The following is a 23,430-nucleotide window of genomic DNA, read 5'->3' as shown; positions in this document are numbered from 1 at the left end:
GAAATCTCATGTTTGCGCGCTTATTGTTAATTACTCGTTATTTATGAATATGCTCGCGCCTGCGCAGTATATGATTTTATGATTTATTTCGCGATATTTCGATTTTTGCTGAATTTCGATTTTTATTGATTTTACTTACATATTCGTTTGTTGGGATTGAAAATCCGAAAAGTCATGGTGATACATGAATAGTTGATTTTCAATTTTCAATTACGATTATGTTCTGAGGTTGGAGACTTGAAAAGTCATGGTGATACATGAATTGTCAACCTCCAATACTCATTTTCTTGTATGTTTTATATTGAGGATTGGAAAGTCATGGTGATACATGAATCGTCAATCTCCAATACTCGTTTACTCGTCATTTTAAATTGAGAATTTGGAAGGTCATGGTGATACATGAATTGTCGATTCTCGATTCGAATTTGTTACCTTTATTAAGTCTGCATTTAAAGTCATTTATTTTACTTTAACTTTTGATAGTATCTAACTCTGCGAAACCAAGCTTTATAAGGTTATACTTTGCGATAAAACCAAGATATTAACAAAAATTAAAACTTTTATAGAATGCCTCCACTATCAGCTCGCCATCTTAGGAAGAAAGAAGCCGCGCACAGACGATCGCTGCAACGTTCCCAGGAAATGGCCACCGCAATAGCCCAAGCTTTGAGCCAAAACAATACCAACACCTCTGGTTACAACATTAAGTCCTTTAACGCGGGTAACCCTCCAAAGTTCACAGGTCTTGAAGGAGCCACCGTGATGCTCCAGTGGCTTGAGAAAATTGAAAACACTTTCCTCCACACCCAATGCCCTCCAGACAGACGAACCCTATATGCTTCCAGTGTCCTGGAATCCAGAGCGCTTACATGGTGGAATGGAGTAGCTCATGCGCGTGGCGCAGAGGCTGCTTCCAGCATGCTCTGGGAGGAATTTAAGGATCTCTTGACGCGAGAATTCTGCCCTCCCAACGAAGTTAAGCGCCTGGAGGAAGAATTTTGGAATCTTAAGCAGTACAGTGGCGAAGCGCGCGAGTACGCGACGCGCTTCCATGAACTAAGCCTGCTTGTCCCTCACCTTGTTACCCCTTCCCGCCGAGCCATCGAGAAATTCCTTGGGGGTCTCCCCATGGAAATTCAAGATTCTGTATGGGCCAGAAACCCAGTAACCCTCCCTGACGCTATTGAGTTGGCCGTTGTGCTCAGCGACAACCATGTCAGAGCAGGAACCTTGTTCCTGCGGGGAGCTGAGAAGACCAAACCCACCAAAACTGCCCCTGAACCAACAGAAACCAAACCAGAACCCTCAAACCATAACCAGAAACGTAAGCGCAGACAAGCTTACGCGCTTACCAACCCACCCATAATCCAGCAACCTGCCTACCAACCTCTAGTATACGCCCCTCAACCACTGTCCGCCTACCCAACACCTCCTGTAGTCCACAACTATGCCTTAACCAATCCAGCACTCCCTGCCCCGCCAACTAAGAAACCTTACACAGGAAACCACCCCTTTTGCCCAACCTGTAGACTCCACCACCCACCTCAAGTCCCATGTCGACAATGTAACCGATGTGGCCGCGCTGGCCACCTTGCAGAAAACTGTAGAGTCCTTCCCGCCAATCCAATTGTGCCAACACCACCAGTCTACCCGCAGAACCCACAACCAACCTACCAAAACCCACGACCCAGATCGTGCTTTAACTGCGGTGATCCCAGTCATTTCCGGAACGCGTGCCCGAGGCTACAAGTTCAGATTACACAAGCGAATCCGGTGAACCAGATTTCAAACCAAGTGACGCGTGGACGAGCTTTTAATATAACCGCGCACCAAGCGCAAGCGAATAATGACGTAGTTAATGGTACATTTTTACTTAACGGAAATTATGCTTCTATACTTTTTGATACTGGCGCCGATCGAAGTTTTATCTCTCGCGCCTTTGAGCAGAAGCTTGCGCGACCGCGCGATAACTTAAAAGAAGATTTTTCAGTTGAATTGGCTAATGGTGAAACTATTTTAATAAACTCTGTGATCAAGGATTGTACGCTTAACCTTAATGAAAACGATTTTCTAATCGATCTCATCCCCATGCCTCTTGGAAGTTTTGATGTTATCATTGGTATGGACTGGCTTTCGAAGAATCGCGCCGAAGTTATTTGCGCCAAGAAGATGATTCGCATACCTCGAGAAAATGGTGATCTTCACATCTACGGCGAAAAACCCTCCCGCGGTCTTAAGCTTATGTCTTGCGCCGAAGCCCAAAGGCTTATGCGGAAGAAGTGTGTTGCATTCTTAGCCCATGTGGTCAAACCTGCTGAAGAGAAGAAGCTTCGCGATATCCCTGTTGTGCGTGATTTCCCTGAAGTTTTTCCTGATGATCTTCCTGGTATCCCTCCCGCTCGTGAAGTCGAGTTTCGTGTTGATCTTGTCCCTGGTGCTTCCCCCGTAGCTAAATCTCCTTATCGTCTTGCACCCGCTGAGATGCAAGAATTGGCCAGCCAACTTCAAGAGTTGACTGCTAAAGGATTCATTCGCCCTAGCTCTTCGCCCTGGGGTGCTCCGGTGTTGTTCGTTAAAAAGAAAGATGGATCGTTTCGCATGTGTATCGATTACCGCGAGTTGAACAAACTCACCATTAAGAACCGGTATCCCTTACCGCGTATTGACGACCTCTTTGATCAACTCCAAGGTGCCTCTTGTTTCTCCAAGATTGATCTCCGCTCTGGCTATCACCAGTTGCGCATCCGCGATGAAGATGTTCCGAAGACTGCTTTTCGAACCCGCTATGGCCATTTTGAATTCTTGGTCATGTCCTTCGGTTTAACCAACGCACCCGCCATTTTCATGGATCTAATGAATCGGGTGTGTAGACCTTTCTTGGACCGTTTTGTGATCGTGTTTATCGATGATGTTCTGGTGTATTCTAAGACCAAGGCCGAGCATGAGCAACATCTTCGGTTGGTGTTGCAGAAGCTTAGAGCTGAGCAACTCTATGCTAAGCTTTCCAAGTGTGAATTTTGGTCTGATGAAGTACAGTTTCTTGGTCATGTTGTAAACAAGATGGGTATTCATGTCGACCCATCCAAGATTGAAGCAATCAAGAACTGGTTGACGCCATCTTCTCCTACCGAAATCCGTTCCTTTCTGGGCTTAGCTGGTTACTACCGGCGATTTATTTCGAACTTCTCAAAGATCGCTTTGCCTTTAACAGCTCTAACGCACAAAGGAAAACCGTATATTTGGGGCTCGAAGCAAGAAGAAGCCTTTCTGACGCTTAAGCGTCTGTTGTGTGAAGCTCCTGTTCTTGCGCTACCTGAGGGTAATGATGATTTTGTCGTGTATTGCGATGCATCCAACCAAGGTCTCGGTTGTGTTCTTATGCAACGAGGCAAGGTTATCGCTTACGCATCAAGGCAACTCAAGATTCATGAAAAGAATTATACAACTCACGATCTCGAACTTGGTGCAGTTGTATTTGCCTTGAAGATCTGGAGACACTACCTCTATGGTACTAAGTGTATCCTCTACACTGACCATAAAAGCCTTCAGCATATCTTTGATCAAAAGGAACTTAACATGAGACAACGCCGATGGAACGAACTCATCAGTGATTACGATTGTGAGATCCGGTATCATCCTGGTAAGGCTAATGTGGTAGCCGATGCGCTCAGCCGAAAACCCTGCCAGCTTAACTGTATTTTGCCGCGCACGCAGCTTCACTTTGCGCCGATTCAGAGCAATCTTGAATCACGCATTCGCGACGCGCAGCGCGCATCCATCAGTAATGGTAATCTTCGCGCCGAGTTAGCGTGTGGCGCGGAAGCGCACTTTGTCCCTAATCTGAGTGGAATTCTCTGTTATCTTAATCGCATCTGGATTCCCTTTGATGAGAATCTTCGCGCTGATATCCTGAGTGAAGCGCATAAATCTCGGTATTCTATTCATCCCGGCGCTGATAAGATGTACAAGGATTTGCGCATTACTTATTGGTGGCCCGGTATGAAGAAGGATATTGCTGTGTTCGTAGCTAAATGCCTGACTTGTTCTAAAGTAAAAGCTGAACACCAACGCCCATCTGGTTTGCTCGAACAACCAGAAATTCCTACATGGAAATGGGAAGGTGTAGCGATGGACTTTATTACAAAGTTACCTTTGACAGCAAGCAAACATGATAGCATTTGGGTAATAGTGGATCGTTTGACTAAGTCTGCTCACTTTCTGCCCATTCGTGAAAACTACCGTGTTGAGCAACTCGCGCAGCTTTATGTCAAGGAAATTGTCTGCCGCCATGGTACTCCTTTGAGCATCATATCCGATCGCGATGGCCGTTTTATATCTCGCTTTTGGAAATCTCTCCAATCTGCGTTAGGAACTCGCTTGGACATGAGTACGGCATACCATCCTCAGACTGACGGACAGTCTGAGCGAACTATTCAAACTCTCGAGGATATGCTTCGATCTTGTGTTCTTGATTTTGGAGGTAATTGGGATTCACACCTACCTCTGGTCGAGTTCTCTTATAATAACAGCTATCATTCCAGTATTGGTATGGCCCCATTTGAAGCACTTTACGGTCGTAAGTGCCGCTCCCCGATTTGTTGGAGCGAAGTGGGTGAAACTCAAATCACAGGACCCGAACTTGTTCAAGAGACAACCGATAAAATCGCCAAGATCCGTGATCATCTGCTGACTGCCAGAAGCCGACAGAAGAGTTACGCAGATCGCAGGCGAAAGCCTCTCGAATTTCAAGTTGGTGATCTTGTTCTCCTCAAAGTGTCGCCTTGGAAAGGTGTTGTCCGCTTTGGGAAGAAGGGTAAGCTTGCTCCTCGTTATGTTGGTCCATTCAAGATTCTCGCGCGTGTAGGAAAAGTTGCCTACAGACTTGACCTACCGCCCGCACTCAGTAATGTGCATCCAACGTTCCATGTATCCAATCTCAAGAAGTGTTTAGCTGACGAGAACCTTCACATACCACTTGATGAAGTTCAAGTTGATGAATCCATGCATTTCGTTGAGAAGCCTGTTGAGATTTTGGATCGCGAGGTAAAGCAAACCAAGCGCAGTCGTATCCCTATTGTTAAAGTTCGATGGGAGTCCAAGCGCGGAGCCGAGTTTACATGGGAAAGGGAAGATCAAATGAAGATCAAGTACCCGCACCTGTTCTCTGCGCAACCTACTCCGAGATAAATTTCGGGACGAAATTTCTTAAAGTAGGGGAGACTGTGACATCTGCCCCGATCCGACCCGACCCAGGTACCCGTTTCTCTGATCCGATCTCTTTCTTTTATGGTTTAATATTTATTTGTACTTATATTTTACTTTTAATAATAATATATATTTTCCTTCCCGCCTCTTTCTCTCTTTTCCTTCCCGCCGTCCCGTCCCTCTTCTTCTCTCTTTCCGCCTTCTTTTCCCTCTTGTAGCCGTCCCGCCCTTAAGCCTTGAACCTCTGTGTCCTTTGTTCCTTCCCGCCTAAGGTTGTCTGCGCAGCTCCACGCGCCAGACTCTTTACAAGGAAGCCTGCGTGAAGACCACCTGTTACTGCGATACGCGAGACGAACTGTCCCCGCAGCGCGCTAAGGATTTTAGTTCTTCCCGCGGCGCGCTATGGATACTGTTCTTCCCGCGACGCGCTAAGGAATATAGTTCTCGCGACGCGCTTAGAATTGAAGTTCTTCCCGCGGCGCGCTTAGAAATATAATTCTTCCCGCGACGCGTTAAGGTTGGTTCTGTCTGCCTTCGCGCTCGCGCACTTTTGCCTTCGCGCTCGATGCCTTCGCGCTCGATGCCTTCTCGCGTTTAACCCTTGAGTCTTTTCTCCTGTTTAATCTAGCCGTTTGCTTTTGTGATGTCTTATCTTCTGTGCTGTTGACCTAACCTGTCTTATGTCTGAAAAGTTACTTTCGGCGCAGCATGCGCACCAACCCCATTGGTTGGCAGAAAAAGTGACTGACATTATCTTTTGGAGATCTGCTTTTTCCATGCTTGACCAGTACCTTTATCTGAACCGCCCATGCCTTTTTACTGTTCCCTGTCAGCCTTTTTCTCTTTTTCCCTGCTACCATATCTTTTGATATCTTTTACTTTTCTGAACTTGCTTTTGATATCTTTTGTTATCTTTTGTTTTGTCTTGTTCTGTTTGTCTTTGAATCTTTTCCCCTTTTTCTGGATTCATGTCTCCTAGGGTTTCTCTATAAATAATAATATTATTTTTCCTAACACATCACACACAAACACTTAATTTAAATCTTCTCCTTGCTCTCGTCCTTGTCCTCTGCCGTCTCCTCTCTTTGCCTCCGTCTTCCTCCCTGTTCTACCCTGCTTTTCCGGTAATATATATTATATAATAATTTACTTATTAATTATGCTAACTTATAATCAAGACATTAAAACAAATCGTTAAAACAATAATATTTAATTATAGGTTAACTTTGCTTGATTGGTTCTTGCTTTACCTATCTTCACACCGATTATCATGTGAGTAATCTCGTACCTAATCCCTTTTATTTTTAATGTTTTGGGATGTTCATGTGTTCATACAAACTTAGAGTCTTAAACTGTTTATGAACTTTAGTCGCGCAGTATCCCATGTGTTGAGGACGTAGACTTGGCTGTTTATTTGTATGTGTGGATCATTAATCGTCTTGTCGGTCTATTCCGCAGTTCTCATGGTACCATTAGATGAACACGGGAGAACTATCGTTTATGATTTTCTCTTTTGTTTACACATGCACAGTTTGTCTTGTTTGTGAGCTCAATTGTGAGCACTGGCAGTCTATGAATCTTAGACTTGATCCCGATCTGATTACACCCTTGTTGAAAACCAGACATACACATGTTGCGCGCAGATTTATTGTTATCTATGTATTAACTATTAAACTTGATTTCTCACCAACACGCAAGTGTTTGACGTTTTATTTTAACACATGTTCAGGTTTGCAGTAGCTGTTTTGGAGCTCGAGATAACCTAGGAAGTTTTCTTTATTTTGGACCTAGATTAAAATGTATCAAGACAAGTTATTGCTGTTCGAATATTATGATTTATAATATATTGATTTATGATGATTATGTTATCTTATGTATACCTTGTGCGTGCGCGAATGAATGTATTTATTAAATATTGACACCCAATAGTGTCACGAGTAATGAAACAATATGTGGCGCCCCGATATATAATCCGCCTTTGGTCGGGGTGTTACATTGGGTCTCTCTCTTGGGCGGGGCATCAAGTACATGTATCTTTACCTATTAACCAATTTCTAAACGCTGGAGTAGATCCTAAAGAAATACCACTTCCTCATGAATTTATCTTGAATCGGGATCTGTTGGCTCAACTTTATCCCAGTTTTGCCGAGGGAGCAACCCCATTTTTCACCTTGAATTGGTCAAAATATGGGGACTTTCTTACTTTTCGTGGAGGATTAGACCCCGTAACTGGAGGTCTATGGCTAACCGATACTGCACACCATCATTTAGCTATTGCAATTCTTTTTCTGATAGCGGGTCACATGTATAGGACCAACTGGGGCATTGGTCATGGTCTAAAAGATATTTTACTCATCCATTTGAGAACCTGGCCCATTATCTAACGAGCCGGGCTCAGAATGAAAAGCGGTTCAAACATGTATTTTAAATAAGGGGCTGTTTGTTTACATCTGAATGGAACCATTCAGATGTAAACATCTGATTCATTCAGACTTCAGACTATTTGGTTCCAAACAAAAAAACATCTGAATGGTTAAATTTAGGTCTGAATCATTCAGACTTATTGTCGTTGCTGAATGGGACAGAGGCTCATTCAGATCTAAATGAACCAAGCCCCTAAATGTAGCCCCCCCCCCCCTTAATAATTTCAAAAAGAGTAAATAAGTAAACGTGTGAATAATGAAAGTGTAAGACCACAACTAGAAAATTTTCAAGCAATCTTTACAAAACTCATATTATCTAATTTATTTTCATATGAAAAAATTCCAAAATTTCACCAAATGGATTAGGTAAACGGTATTGGTTTCACTAATATGATCCGAGGGGTGGTGGGTGATGGTTCGAGCATAAAATTCTGGATAGATCCTTGGCTTACGACCGAACCTTTGAAGACGAAGTTTCCTTCGTTGTTCCGCCTTGAAGATCAGAAAGGGTGCATGGTGGCGGAGAGATTTTGTATTCATAACCTTCATTGTACGATTCAATGGAGATGGAAGAAGTACCCGGCCACTAGTATTGAAGTGGAGAGGTAGTTCATTGTCATAGATTGGTCTCGGGCGTTCTTTTAACCGGTCGTGAAGATTCTTGGGCTTGGAATCAAGGTTCGAATGAAGGCTACTTGGTTAAGGAAGCTCGAAAGTGGTTAAAAAGCAACGAACCAAGCGAAGGTAATATGGTTTTTAATTGGTGTAAATGGATCCCGAATAAGTGTAACATTTTTATGTGGAGGGCGAGTTTGGATAGACTTCCTACTCAAAGTACTCTTATGAGACGAAACATTAATGTGGGGGATGGATTATGTGCGTTTTGTGGAGAAATCAATGAAACGGTTGATCATTTGTTCTCGGAGTGTATGGTTGCGTGGGAATGCGATTGCGTCTTGGTGTAAAATTCCTCGGTTCTTCGTGTTCTCAGTCCTTGATGTGTTGTAGATCATCAATCATATGGCCGAATCAGAGAAAAAGAAAGAGGTAGTCTATGGAATAATCGTTATTGCGTGTTGGAGAATTTGGAAGGCAAGGAACGAAAAGGTTTTCAACCGGGCGGATTTCTAACATAGTTGAAATTTTTTCGGATGTTAGATAGATAGGATATCTCTGGTATAGGAGTAGACATAAGGAGGGTACGATCGATTGAAGACATTGGTGTAATTTTTCTTTTTCTTTGATGTAATGTTCTTTGTGACGGTCTTTCTCTAGCTTGGAGTTGGCCGTCTTGGGTTGTTTTTTTAATAAAATTCGCCTTTCAAAAAAAATACATAATAGAGTCAAGGGAAGAAACACACGATTTTGAAGGCATTTGTCCACATCACTACCAAATGGATCTACCCGACAATGAAACCATCGAATCTTTCCACATCCCCAGGGTACTCGAATGAGAATTAGATCTACCCGACACTGAAACCAACGGGATGATATCAGCGGATGACACTCAAGAGATCCTTTGGGCTTTATTATAAACCGTGAAAGCAATTTCTTTACGGGCTCTTTAAGAGACGGGCTTGTGTCCCTAAAGATTTATAGAAAAAGAATAAAAATAAACAAGGGTGAAAGCTATACGGTTTACCTCACAACCTTAAAACTCTCGTATTTGTTTATTTAGACTCGTTAACTCAATACCCTCTACATCTACACAAATGTAAATCTTAAAACTAGACACTGTAAATGTCTTTAGTTCTCTAGCTCTCTAAGCTGCTAATAAATGTGTTTTTACTTGGTCTCGGCGGAGAGTGAAAACAAGGATAGACGCTCTTCTTGTCCTCTCAACGTCTCCTATCGATTCCTACACGAAGCGATGATTAAATGTCATGACTGCGTCTCGTGATCATTGTGCATTTCCTTCCTTGAGTTGTTAAACTTATTGCTTGCTACCATTCTGTATAACTCCAACTTATATTCATTAAACAGATCATATCATAGTATCATACCATAAAGATGAAATGTTTTACAATTCATATCTTACAGCACATAACATATCTTTGTAACCATATAACACAACACACAAAACATACAACTCAACACCTATTAAGCTTCTTCTTCTTTCTGAATATTCTTAGCAGCAGTAGCAAGATCCTCATCCAACTCAATATCCCAGCCACCATCCCACCTTATAAAAAACTCAGTATCCTCCAAATACTTAACCCGATGCACGTCTCCGGCCGGCGTAAACAAGAAATCCCCCACCCCCAATTCAAACTTCTCACTTTTACTCAAATTCCACACAACCTTCCTCCCACTCATCACCAGCACATCATGCCCATAAGTATGATGATGCGCCGGTTCAATACTCCCACCGCTAAACCTCACCACCGCAGACGTCGGACTCTCCCTCACTATCTTCATACTCGCCCCCGGCATTATCTCTACCGCCGTAAACTCACGCCCACTTGCCAAATTGCAAATCGAACAAGAATCAGAATTAGGGTTTGAGTTAGGGTTAGGGTTTGGGTTTGATCCGATTTTTGACATTTCGGATACGGATTTATCAAGGAATGATTGGATATTATCCGGCCATGGTTCTGAATTGGAAGCTGGGCATGGTGATTTGAACGGTGTGTTGAGGAAGCTATCTAGGGTTTCAATGGCTAGGGTTTCGGTGGCGGAGATACCGGAGAAGGCGATGACGTTGGCGTTGTTGATGGACCTGGCGTTGACGGCGTCGGCAGGGGTGAGGCAGGTGGCGGCGTAGACGCCGGGGAATTTGTTGGCGAAGATGGAGACGCCGACGCCGGTGCCGCAGGCGATGAGGCCGCGGATGTTGGTGTCGGAGGTGGTGTTGACGGTGGAGGTGATGATATGTCCGATTTTTTGGCCGATGGAGTAGTGGTTGTCGATGCCGAGGTCTTCGACTTCGATGTTGAGTGATCGGAGGTGGGAGACGAGGGTGTCTTTGATGGCGGACCCGAATGGATCGGCTCCGGCGACGAATTTGAGGCGGCGGTCGGTGGTTTGTGACATTGTAGTGAGAGTGGTGAGTTGATTAGTTATAGGTAGCAGATAAGGATACAGTTTTATTTTCTAATTCTGAACTTATTTTATATTTGCTAAAAGGGTTAGTTTGTTTAGAAAATATTATTTGTTAAATAGGTGTCCTATGTTTAATGAAATATTATCATTTAAAAATCATATCAATCTATATCGATTGATTCCTAATCGTTTTACACGTAAAATTAATTTTTATATGACTATTGTTTATAACATTGATATATGATTTTTATTTTTACTTTTCTTGTGAGATGGATGCTCTAATGAACAAGATGCGAATTGTAATGGGTCGTTATATTCAAACGTCACTCTCATGGTGTGTTAACAATTTTATACGGTTTGTATAGGGGTTATACAAGTCGTAATAGCCATCACTTGACTAACTAATGTACGAATGACAGCTTTTCCAGTCTATACGTGTTACAAGCCGTATACGCTTTAAACACCTAGCATTCTCTAACACAAAAGAACAAAATTTTGCACATATACGGCTCGTATAGCCTCTATACGAGCCGTATAGGCGCATATGGTGTCCAAATAACTTATATGGTAATATGGAAATATGGCATTTCTAACACAAAGTATGGAAAGTGGAAACACCCATCTGCCCTATTACAATGAAAAACCCATATTGGTGCATTTCTACACCATGGGTTCATGTATAAAAGCAATGCCAGATTTTCATATTTTATTGATTCATTATATGCATCTATACGGCTCGTATAGAGTTGTGTTAGAAATGCCCATATGCCCTGTTACAATGGTAACTACTCCAATCTTCCCATGATACCTCAACCATCTGTGATCTATTTCTAACACAAAGAAAATTAAGCATTTTTATCTCCTCCAATAAACTCGCTAAGTTGATTGAACCCCTCTAAACACCAAGGCATTCCTCTTTTTCAACAAACACCCAACCGAGGCAAAAAAAAAATAGCATGGAACACCTTTGCCTTCTTCTTTGGGAACATAGTATACTTGTACATATCGATCAAATCTCGAAAACAAAAGGCAAAAATCACGGCACCTTGCACCATTGAGAAATTCAGCCGGTTCCTCATGATCTCTACAACCCGAACACAACACCAAAGGGACAGAGATGTATTTTTAAAACGCCAAGGAAACAAGTGTCGATAACCGAACAAGCATAGCACACCACGCCACGAAACACACCTTTGGAACCCAATTATTCCAATCAAAGACAACCCGGAACCACAATCGAGTTCTCTACGAATTTGTTCTTCAAGCTTCAAACCAAAAATTCACCCGACACATCAGTGCCCCAATACATCCATTCCTCGCTCGGGTCCAACAACAGTAACTAGCATAACAGCAGCAAACACCTTTTCATAAAAAAAATTACCCCTACTCGTTGCCCATTTCATCATCCCCGATAAGGCCACGTAAGCACTGAAATTCCCTAGTCGGTGACCCGTTTATTAAAACCGAGGCCCAACCAGCAGTCATTATAGCCGAAACTCTCTGACATCATTAGCTCCAAAGTGAATCTAGGAAACCCCAAATAAGCGAGTCATATCCCTTGTCTGTGCCCACTTTTAAAAATCAAACATTTCTTCTTCAACCTTTTTAACCTAGACAACACTTCCTTAAGAACCAACTGTCCATCTAAAATGCTTCGATTAGCTAGAAACACCGACTGTTACTCGGAAATCAAGCCACCAATCACCTTATTGAGTCTACTTACCAGTACCTTCGAAATCACTTTGTTGATACAGGCGAACGTCTACAAACAAGATGGGGTCGTTAACCTTCGGGGTTAAACCGATAAGCAAAGACATACACCCCATACTAAAAGAAGCCCAGGAAAAAAGCTGTAACATTTTTTAAATCCTTCCCTAAAGGGACGTCATGCGGACGAGATGGATTGAGGGCACAACATATTTTGGATGCATTTTGTGGAGAGGGGTCGCCGATCGTTGTTGGGTTACTAAAGGCTACTACTGCGATGGTTAATTTATGTTTGGGGGGGGGGGGGAAGATGCCCAAGGGTTTTGGCAGAGTTCATTGCGTCGGCTCCTCTCACACCGTTGCTCAAACCGGACAATGGGATTAGACCCATTGCCATAGGTGCCATTTTGAGAAGATTGATCTCTAAGGTGTCTATGAGGGGTGTTGGGAAAGACATTACTAAATACCTGTGCGACTTTCAGTTTGGGGTGGGAGTCCCTAGTGGTGCAGAGGCCGTTCTTCATAGCGCGAACAGGTTTTTAAGTAAGTTCCATTCTGATGGGTCATTGACTATGCTTACTATTGATTTTTGTAATGCCTTCAACTTGGTGGATAGGACTGCCCTTCTGAATGAGGTTCGGACCCGATGTCCATCTATTTCCTTATGGGTGAACTTTTTATATGGGCAACCGGCCAGGCTATATGTGGGGGATGACCACATTTGGTCCACCACTGGGGTTCAGCAGGGGACCCTTTGGGACCTCTTCTTTTCGCCTTAGTTCTGCACCCACTTATTTATCTAGTCCAGAGTTCCTGTAAGCTTCTCTTTCATGCTTGGTACCTAGATAATGGTACAATTATTGGGGACTCTAAAGAGGTTGCCAAAGCTTTAGATATTATCAAGTCGAAGGGTCCCTGCCTGGGCCTTAAACTTAATATTAAGAAAACCGAAGTATTTTGGCCGTCGTGCAATGGGGTTAAGGTGCAGGAGGGGGTGTTTCCCTGTGAGATTGGAAGACTGGTGCTAGGTGTGAAACTCCTCGGGGGAGCCGTTAGCCGGGATGCAGGGTTCATCAGTGAACTTGCTATGAAAAGGGCTTCGCGAGCTGTGTAGTTGATGAGCTATCTCCCCCATTTGCGGGACCCTCAATGCGAGCTCCTTTTGCTCCGCTCATGTATGGGAGTTGGAAAGTTGTTGTTTGGTCTCAGAACATGCCAACCTGTGTATGTAGGGGAAGCAGTTTCTGTGTTTGACAATGGCCTTCGGGGGGCGATTGAGGACATCGTGGTTTGTGGTGGTCTCTTCTTTGGAGATTTTCAATGGAGGTTGGCATCACTTCCGACTCGTTTTGGAGGTTTGGGTTTATGTTTAGCTTCAGATGTTTCTACTTATGCGTTTGTAGCCTCGAGGGCGCAATCTTGGGAATTACATGACCACATTCTTCGAGGTTGTGGTATTGATGGGTTTGACTCCGATTATGGGAGTGCGATAGATCGGTTGCACATTTCACTTCCCGATTTTGACATTAGCGGTTTCTCTAATAAAGACACCGCCCCCCCTAAAGCCCAACATGCTTTGGCGAGTGCCCTTTATAGTGGAATCATCAAGAGTTTGGAAATGAAGTTTGATTTATCCCCTCATCAGAAAGCGGTGTTTGAGTGTCTTCGGGCTCCTCGGGCTCAAGATTTCTTAAGTGTTCTCCCTATTGAAGGATTGGGCCAACATATGTCGGCTTTGGAGTACCGGGCCATCCTGAAGTATCGGTTAATGATCCCTTTGTTTCCGGTAGATGAGCTGTGCCCGGTTTGCCGTAAGGTTTGTTTGGATTCTTTTGGCGAGCATGCGGTTCACTGCAAAGAGTTGCCTGGGTTTAAGTATAGGCATGATTTGGTGAGGAATGTTCTATGCGATGTTCTTAAACGAGCCGGAATTTCAGCTAAAAAGGAAGCCCCCGTAAACTTTCTTACGGATCCTCAAGAAGGAAGATCTACATTACGACCGGCCGATATACTTGTTTTTGGGTGGGTAGGGGGAAAACACGCTTGTGTCGACCTCACAGGAGTGTCCCCTCTTGTTGGGATTAGGGACACTGGATTTGTAGCAGGCCAGGCAGCATTGAAGGCGGCATCGGGCAAGGTTGCTAAACACGAGAGAGCTTGTTTGAAGAATCAACACGTGTTTATCACCTTCGCCTTTGACACTTTTGGTTTCTTAGCTCCGGATGCCGTGGACCTTTGAATAGGGTTCAGAAAGTTGTGTATAGTAACGTATCAGCCCATAAGAATCAAAACTTTGTTTTTAGTCGGATTGGGTTTACTATCCAAAAGGGGGTTGCGGCGCAGCTTGTTGCCTGCTTACCTGCCACTTCATTGTAAATCGTTTGGATGTTTCTATGAAATATTTGTTTTTGTCCAAAAAAAAATCCCCATGGAAACTACTCCAAAACCGCTTAAAATTGTACCTGTCCGGCTGGGGGATGATCTCCGAAAGAGTAAACGGCTGTTACGTGTTAAAATAGAATGATCGAAGATTAGATTAAGAGAAGAAGAAGAATACTCAAATCATCGATATCATTCTCATTAACGCTTCATCCTAATGTATATGAACAAATTACAATATAGACCCTAAACTATTATGTATTCACACTTTAGTCCCTTCACTATTTAATGCCTCACATTACTCCACCCTCAAAAGATTTTTGTCCTCAAAAATCCAAATAACCAAGAAAAAAATTTAGTCAAAACTATCAAAACCAAATTGAGAAAACTCTTGTGCTGCATCAACAGTCTTTTGGAACTCCTTATCCATAAACATGTATTTAAGCATCATCCAGTTTGTCTCATTAGAACGGATCGGTAACCAAACATGGTCCAATTTCATGAGAGTAAAAGCTATCACAACTTTGTTAATAATAGCAACCATATGCTTGAGTAATAATCTTTGTTTGACTCTGCAATTTGCATCTACTACCTCCTCTAAAAATATGTTAAAAGCAAATAAAAAATCATTCTTTGTAAGTGCAGTGTCTGCTTCTTTTGGAGTTGTGGAGGTTAGTAAAGGGTTAGGCATTGAAGGATAATAGCAACCCAAATCATCAAACACCGTCATGATGAACTCAATATAGTCACCACTAATCATCCTACAACTCCTTTTAGTAGCATCTAACCAGATGTTCAACATAGTACATCTATCACCTTTGATTTTGCTGCACAAATCCATCTGGAACAGCCCATAATACTTTCGAATTTCCAAACGGTAAACAAGTGTCCTTTTGGCCGAATTTACTTGAATTGGAAATAGAAAATTGACTGCAACTTTACTTCTCATATGTATTTCAAGTTCCTTATATGAATATGGCAAAAATTTGTGTTGAAATCTACTTCGGATTTCCATTTATGCCACACCTTTGTGTTCTTTTCTTTTTTCAAACACTTCCCATTCACAAATATAATGAGATTATGAGAACCAACTGTTTGGAGTTCCATTCATACCATATAGGCCCCACTTCCATTGGCACTTTATCACCCCCCTTGCCATTTTCAAGAATACCTATTGAAACTGATCCATTGCTGAGTACTAACAGATTTTCTGGTACTTTTCCATGGCATTTATTCTTTTCATTGTTATTTGCTAGCCTTGTTTTCTTCCCACCTTTCTTTCATTTTTCTTAGAATCAACACCCTTTACTTCATTCAGTTCACTTGTAAATCCTTTAACTAACTCATTTTGATTAAACTTCTGAAGAGGTAGGTTCCAGCAGAGCCCAGTTGGACCCGCAAGACTCACCTTGAAGAGGGACGTCTGCGCAGAAACCAACTGGATCCGCAGGACCAACCATGCTCAGAGACGTGACGTCCTTACGCGCAGTACGCAAGCTGTTCCCGCAGGAAATGCCTCCCAATGGTGAAGGACTCCGCCTGTTCCCGCAGCTTCGGATACAAGCCATCAGGGAAGGCCACCCGCGCAGCAAGGCTACACGCACAAGGCACTTAGCTCTCAATCACTCAGTGTCACCTGAAGGAATGAGCAAAGCCGGGGACAATCCCGCACAAAGGCGGGAGGGGGAATACTCCCGCCCATAAGCCAGTCCGTACGATACGGGAAGATCTTCTGTACTGTACCTGACGAGGTATAGGCAAAAGATCTGGCTAAAGATACGACAGCTTATTGACAACAGTATGGCGAGCAGCATGCTCCTGTACTGTATGTCACTATTAGCCGCTGCCTACTCACCAACTCCTGTCATACCACGTGCATAGCCAGCAGTTAGTGGAAAAGGAATAGTACACAGCAGGCCTGGTCACTATCAGCCGCTGCCTACCCACCAACTACTAGCAGGGCACGTGCGTAGGCCACAGTTGGTAGAACAGGAATACTATTCAGCAGGCCACACCTCCTTGGAAACCTACCTTCGGCTATAAATACCACAAATGGTATGACCATCTTATCACATCATAACATATCATATTATACCTGATATCTGCTCTAGCAATCTCTTAATATACATTTATATTTAAAGAGCAATCTAGTCTGATTCTCACGCCGGAGGGTGGTCACAAGGAGGAACCCCCCCCCCCTTCTCAGTGACAAGCTCACGGTGTCTGTTTTGCAGGTTATCAGAAGAACCATCTTTACCGGGTCTAACCCCTCGTGGGAAACATCTATCTAACCCCCAGGTTATCCGTAATCTGCCCGGGGTCCGGTTAGTGTTTCTTCATTGGCGCCATCCGTGCATAAAGCTAGAACTTCATTTTTCCCCAGTTTTTTCAAACTTCTGGAAAGTGGTTAAAGAAACTCCGGTAACCACAACCCCAGCTACTGGGGGGAATACCGGCTACACAGTCTTTACAAACACTACCCCGGTTACCCAAGCCGGGGCAAGTGAAGTAAATTTTACGACCACTACCCCAGTTACCCAAGCTGGGGCAAGTGCAGTAAATAATCGCTCACTGGGAATCACCGATACCCAGTTAGAGAAACGAACAAGACTCCCCCGCCAAACACTCGATGAAGTTAAGGCATGGGCGGAGGCACGTCAAAAGGAATTCCAAGCTGAGTTGGACGAACGCTTGCGTTCCGTCCAACAGGCGGACGAATTCGAAGAATACTGGGACGATGACTCGGAGGAATCCGACTCCGACGCGAACCCTCGCCATAGGGCAAAAGGGAAGCGTAAGGAAACGGACTCCCAACCGAGAAGGCATTTTGGAGAAGCCTTCAAACCAAAAAACACAGGTGGAAGTCCACGTGACTTCTCCAAAACATTCAGACCAAACGTTGCAAATGCGGGAACGTCCAAATTTGCAAGGGACATTGCGGAAGCAATTGCCCCAAAAAGTGCCAAACAAATGTCCAGCATAGGCACATATGATGGTATATCTGACCCAGATGATCATTTGAACAGGTTCATAGCGGGGGCAACCGTCAGTAGTTGGACGGAACCTACGTGGTGCTACATGTTCCAAATGACGCTTGTTGGGGCTGCTAGAGCGTGGTTCGATCGTCTACCGGTCAACCACATCTACGACTGGGCAGACTTCCAACAGAAGTTTAGCCAACACTTCAGCCAGCAAAGAAAGTATACCGAGGAGCAATGGACAATCCTCAAATGCATTCGAGAAGAAGATGAATCTTTGCTAGACTTCATCACTCGCTTCAACTCGAAGAAGCTAAGTCTGGGTAACATTAGCGAAGATCTTGTTCGCGCTGCTTTTATTCAGGGCGCGAACGACCCAGAGCTCATCCGCACCTTAACGGGTAAAGATGGCATGCCATCCACATGGGATGCCATCATGACAGCAGCTAAACGCTTTGCGGAAACGGAGAAGCAACTGGGTAGAGATCTCCCTCAGAGCACAAACCTCTACACCCAGAAAACAAGGGAAGACAACGTCCTTACCGCCCGATTAAACAAAAAGCGGAAGCTAGACATTTGGCAGTCAAGGGTAAACTTTGACACCTCATCCGGCTTGCAACATCGGTTAGGCGGAAGGGATAATGTACAGTCAAACCAGAACTCCAGATGGACGCCGCTCACCAAAAGCGTCACCGAGATATTCGCCACTGAGGAGCTCCCATGGCCAAAGCCTCCAATAATCCGACATCGTCACAATGCCGATCGGAGCAAATACTGTGACTTTCAAAGGACAAAAGGCCACAACACCGAAGAATGCATAGACGTAAAGGACATGGTCGAAGCATTTGTCAGAGATGGGACGCGCACCTCGTGGCGCAATGAACGCTGAGCAGGCTGATGCGTGTAGAACCCCAGCTGGGGAAAACACGAATAAAAATTCCAGCTTCAATGTGGAGACTACATGCTGCGTAAAGAACGAGATTCCGAACCAGGTGCGTATCGGCTCGATGGCACTCCCATCCAAACAACATGGAAGGGAGCTCATTTACACAGTTTGCATATAGATCAATTCCAAATTTGTAAAGAAAAGGCCAAGAGCCACTTCTAATGGAAATGATTCTCCTTAAAACATCGACGCTGATGATTTTACATTTATACTTTATGAACTATCAACACTGATGTCGGTTTTCACCGCATACATAGTGAGTCGTTGCGTGGGGAAGGCGGCAAAACCCGCATAAACCCAAAAAACGGCAAACCTTCACGCACGTCAGTTGAAGGGGAAAAGTTCAGTCATCCCAATAAATGAAAGTGCCGGTCTATCCGCATGAATCATAGAGGAAACTGAACACTAACCCATTAACGACCGCGCGTCGAACGGTTAATTTATTCAACACGGATATGCCGGTTTTCACCGCATAATTACGTGGAAAGTTGTTGCGTGGGGAAGGCGGCAAAACCCGCATAAACCCAAAAAAACGGCAAACCTTCACGCAGGTCAGTTGAAGGGGAAAAGTTCAGTCCCACTAAATGAAAGTGCCGGTCTATCCGCATGAATCATGAGAGGAAACTGAACACTAACCTATTGACAACCGCGCGTCAAACGGTTAACTTACTCAAAAAAGAATTTCTAACTAAAAGATGAGGAAAACCTACACGCAGGTCAGATATAGGTAAAGTTTAGCCATCCTACTAAGTGCAAGTGACGGTCCTACCCGCACAATCAGGAAAGAGGAAGCAAAACTTCATCCTATTATCTACCACATTCAAAGGTTAACTTATCCTAAACACTTAGAAATTTCAAAAAGAATTGAGGAAAACCTACACGCAGGTCAGATATAGGTAAAGTTTAGCCATCCTACTAAGTGCAAGTGACGGTCCTACCCGCACAATCACGAAAGAGGAAGCAAAACTTCAACCTATTATCTACCACGTTCAAAGGTTAACTTATTCTAAACACTTGGAAAATTGCTAATTTAAACTAAAGTATGCAAGTCATATAACGTTTACAAAGCAATGAATCCAACGAAAGTAGCGGTCTTACCCGCAAAAAGATTTATATTTCACAATTATTCATTACAAGAATGGCCGGGTAACTACCCGTCTACAAGAAAATAAATCTATACAAGATAAATCTATCCTAACAGTGGGAAGGGATCTTCAGGATCAAGCTTCAGGGCCACTTCCACTTGGACCAGCACCATCAGTAGATCGTGGCAGTTCAAGGAAAGCTTTAAGGATAGCTAACCCATCATCAGCAGCAGCAACTTGATTCACCTTCTCCACCACCGGATGCGGGAAGGCGGCGTACTGATTCACTGCTTGGTCGTAAACAGCTTCAGTATCAACATTGTACAAAGGGAAGTTGGAAGGCGGGATGCCTTTCTCAACGAACCCTAGACCAAGCAGGAAGCCGGCCTTTTCCCCATCCTCGTGAGAAGCGTTGAGGGCTGCGCTCATAGCATCATCATAAGAGGTCTCTGAGAAGACCCGATGCACAACCTACAAGAAAATATACAAGTATCAGAACCTTTTCTATCTACAAAGAAAAGCGTAAAGAAATGAAAAGCATACCGTAAGGAACAGAGTTCGAACCGTATTCAAGGACGATTGGGATCTTTTGCGCATCCGCAGCCTTCCACACCCGGCTCATCCCCAGCATCACCATCCCGGACTCCGCAAACCGGTAAATCGGAGATTGGACTCGGGATATCTTCGAAAACCATTCCGCCTCCTCGTAGTTGGAGGCGTGAAGGCTGGGAAGTGCTTGCCCGTTCTTAAATTTCATGGCAAGGGGGATGGCGCGAGCGGAGATGTAGAAGAACTCCCTCTTCCACGAGCGAAGACTGCGCTCGGTTGCGCAAATCTTCAAACCCTTAATCCGGGTTATCAACGTGTACCACCCCTGGATGCACCTCCAAGTGTAGAAGGTCATCAGGCGGTCAACATAGGGCTCAATGCCCAGAATCCGGCACACCCACTCGAAGTACCGAATCTTGGCAATCGCCATCGGGTGCACCTCGGTCAGGTGCACACCGTGCCTCTCAAGGACACGGTAAACAAACTTTGTCAATGGGAACCTAAGATTCCCATAAACAAAGAATGCAGCATATACCCCGATCTTGCCTCTGGGGGCATCGTACACAGTCTGATGGGGTTCAGGAAACTCAGGCTCGAGAGACTCGAGCATGAACTTCCTAACGACGTACTGGTACAGATCGACAGGCAGAGCACACTGGCACTCGCCAGCAGTACTCTTGTCATCGGCTGTAGATTCGAGATCACGAGACATCTTGCAAAAGAAAGAAGAAAACGATTTCAAGAGAATGCTCGACTGAAAGATGAGTATTCGCCGGAAATCGTTCTAAAGATGAAGAGAAAAGTGAAAGGTGTGAATTACAAAGAACCCTCTCACCCTTTATATACTAATCGCAATTAATGCGATGAATTTAATGCGGAGGAGAGAGAAATCGAAGGTGCAATGAAACTATGACACGTGGCGAAAAGCAAGCTGGCAACAGCTGTTGAAAGGACGAGTACCATTAATTTCGCGGCCACGCGCCCGAAAAATCGCGCCCACGCGCCTGAAAAAGCGTCTGGAATGACCATGTACTGTCACGTCACCATAACTTCCTGCACGTTCTGACACAGTCAGAAGAAACCGTCGCACGACGTTTCAGAGGTTTGGACTGTTCTTATCCTTTCACCAACCTTTCGAATTTCAAAAATTCAAAAAGATTCAAAAGTAAGCGGGAAAATACCCCTTACCTTGGCAACCAAGTAACCATAAGACGGGTGCGGGTACAGTGTAAAGGCAAAACCCTTCACATACCTAGCACCCGCAGGGAATTGAAGCCAAGAATAACTTGGCAACCAAGTAACCGTAAGACGGATGCGGGTACAGTGTTAAGGCAAAACCCTTCACATACCTAGCACCCGCAGGGAATTGAAGCCAAGAATAACTTGGCAACCAAGTAACCATAAGACGGGTGCGGGTACAGTGTAAAGGCAAAACCCTTCACATACCTAGCACCCGCAGGGAATTGACGCCAGGAATACCTTGGAAGTAAAGTAACCGTAAGACGAGCGCGGGTAGAGTGTCAAGGCAAAACCCTTCACATACCTAGCGCTCCGCTGGGAATTGAAACCAAGAAGGATCTTCTGGGCAATGCTTGCGGAAACGGAAATAACATCCCCGCATAGCGGGAACGTCGAGAACTACATTGTTTGAAGCTCCAGGATGGAATTGGTGGTTTTAACATAATTGATCACTATGTTCAAAAACTACCAAAACCTCATGGAGAATCCACACAAGTGGGACTCAACGCTCCTGACTTACGAGGAGGTTACAGACCTACCCGCATCATACCCAAAGATCAAGCAGGAAACTCGGGAATTTCTGCAAGTGACAAGGACTTCCGCGGGAAGAATCCCCATGGAAAACCTTAAAAAGCCCTTTTCAAAACCCTTTGCTTAAGTCCAAAAGTTCACCTCACTTGATTAAACACTCATGAGAAGAACATTGGACTGGGGGGACTTGAAGAGGTAGGTCCCAGCAGAGCCCAGTTGGACCCGCAAGACTCACCTTGAAGAGGGACGTCTGCGCAGAAACCAACTGGATCCGCAGGACCAACCATGCTCAAAGACGTGACGTCCTTACGCGCAGTACGCAAGCTGTTCCCGCAGGAAATGCCTCCCAATGGTGAAGGACTCCGCCTGTTCCCGCAGCTTCGGATACAAGCCATCAGGGAAGGCCACCCGCGCAGCAAGGCTACACGCACAAGGCACTTAGCTCTCAATCACTCAGTGTCACCTGAAGGAATGAGCAAAGCCGGGGACAATCCCGCACAAAGGCGGGAGGGGGAATACTCCCGCCCATAAGCCAGTCCGTACGATACGGGAAGATCTTCTGTACTGTACCTGACGAAGTATGGGCAAAAGATCTGACTAAAGATACGACAGCTTATTGACAACAGTATGGCGAGCAGCATGCTCCTGTACTGTATGTCACTATTAGCCGCTGCCTACTCACCAACTCCTGTCATACCACGTGCATAGCCGGCAGTTGGTAGAAAAGGAATAGTACACAGCAGGCCTGGTCACTATCAGCCGCTGCCTACCCACCAACTACCAGCAGGGCACGTGCGTAGGCCACAGTTGGTAGAACAGGAATACTATTCAGCAGGCCACACCTCCTTGGAAACCTACCTTCGGCTATAAATACCACAAATGGTATGACCATCTTATCACATCATAACATATCATATTATACCTGATATCTGCTCTAGCAATCTCTTAATATACATTTATATTTAAAGAGCAATCTAGTCTGATTCTCACGCCGGAGGGTGGTCACAAGGAGGAAACCCCCCCCCCCCTTCTCAGTGACAAGCTCACGGTGTCTGTTTTGCAGGTTATCAGAAGAACCATCTTTACCGGGTCTAACCCCTCGTGGGAAACATCTATCTAACCCCCAGGTTATCCGTAATCTGCCCGGGGTCCGGTTAGTGTTTCTTCAACTTCCATAGGTCTTGCTTTAGAATTTTTAAATTGTCCACAACTTCATTATGAAATTCTACTGTATCACCATCAATTGAATCTCGAATTTCATTTTCGTTTGATACTTCATTGTCAACACCATCCTCTTGGATCTCTAATATATCACTATCAGCTAATACTTTATTTTCGTTTACCTT

At 44.4% G+C, this 23,430-nt stretch overlaps 1 protein-coding gene and 1 pseudogene across 1 annotated transcript in view; both read right to left on the bottom strand.

Annotated features, from left to right (window-relative positions):
* Positions 1 to 23,430, bottom strand: part of LOC143620165 (uncharacterized) — a 159,478-nt gene that overhangs the window by 94,422 nt on the left and 41,626 nt on the right. The window lies entirely within an intron of this gene.
* LOC143620164 (DNA damage-repair/toleration protein DRT102 pseudogene) lies at positions 9,613 to 10,709 on the bottom strand (annotated as a pseudogene).

Source organism: Bidens hawaiensis, unplaced genomic scaffold (genome assembly GCF_021521415.1).
Source record: "Bidens hawaiensis isolate Kalapana, Puna unplaced genomic scaffold, B.hawaiensis_p1.1 tig00002553_1, whole genome shotgun sequence".
NCBI lineage: Eukaryota > Viridiplantae > Streptophyta > Magnoliopsida > Asterales > Asteraceae > Bidens > Bidens hawaiensis.
Note: the sequence above shows the minus strand (reverse complement) of the source record. Positions and strands in the feature narration are given on the sequence as shown.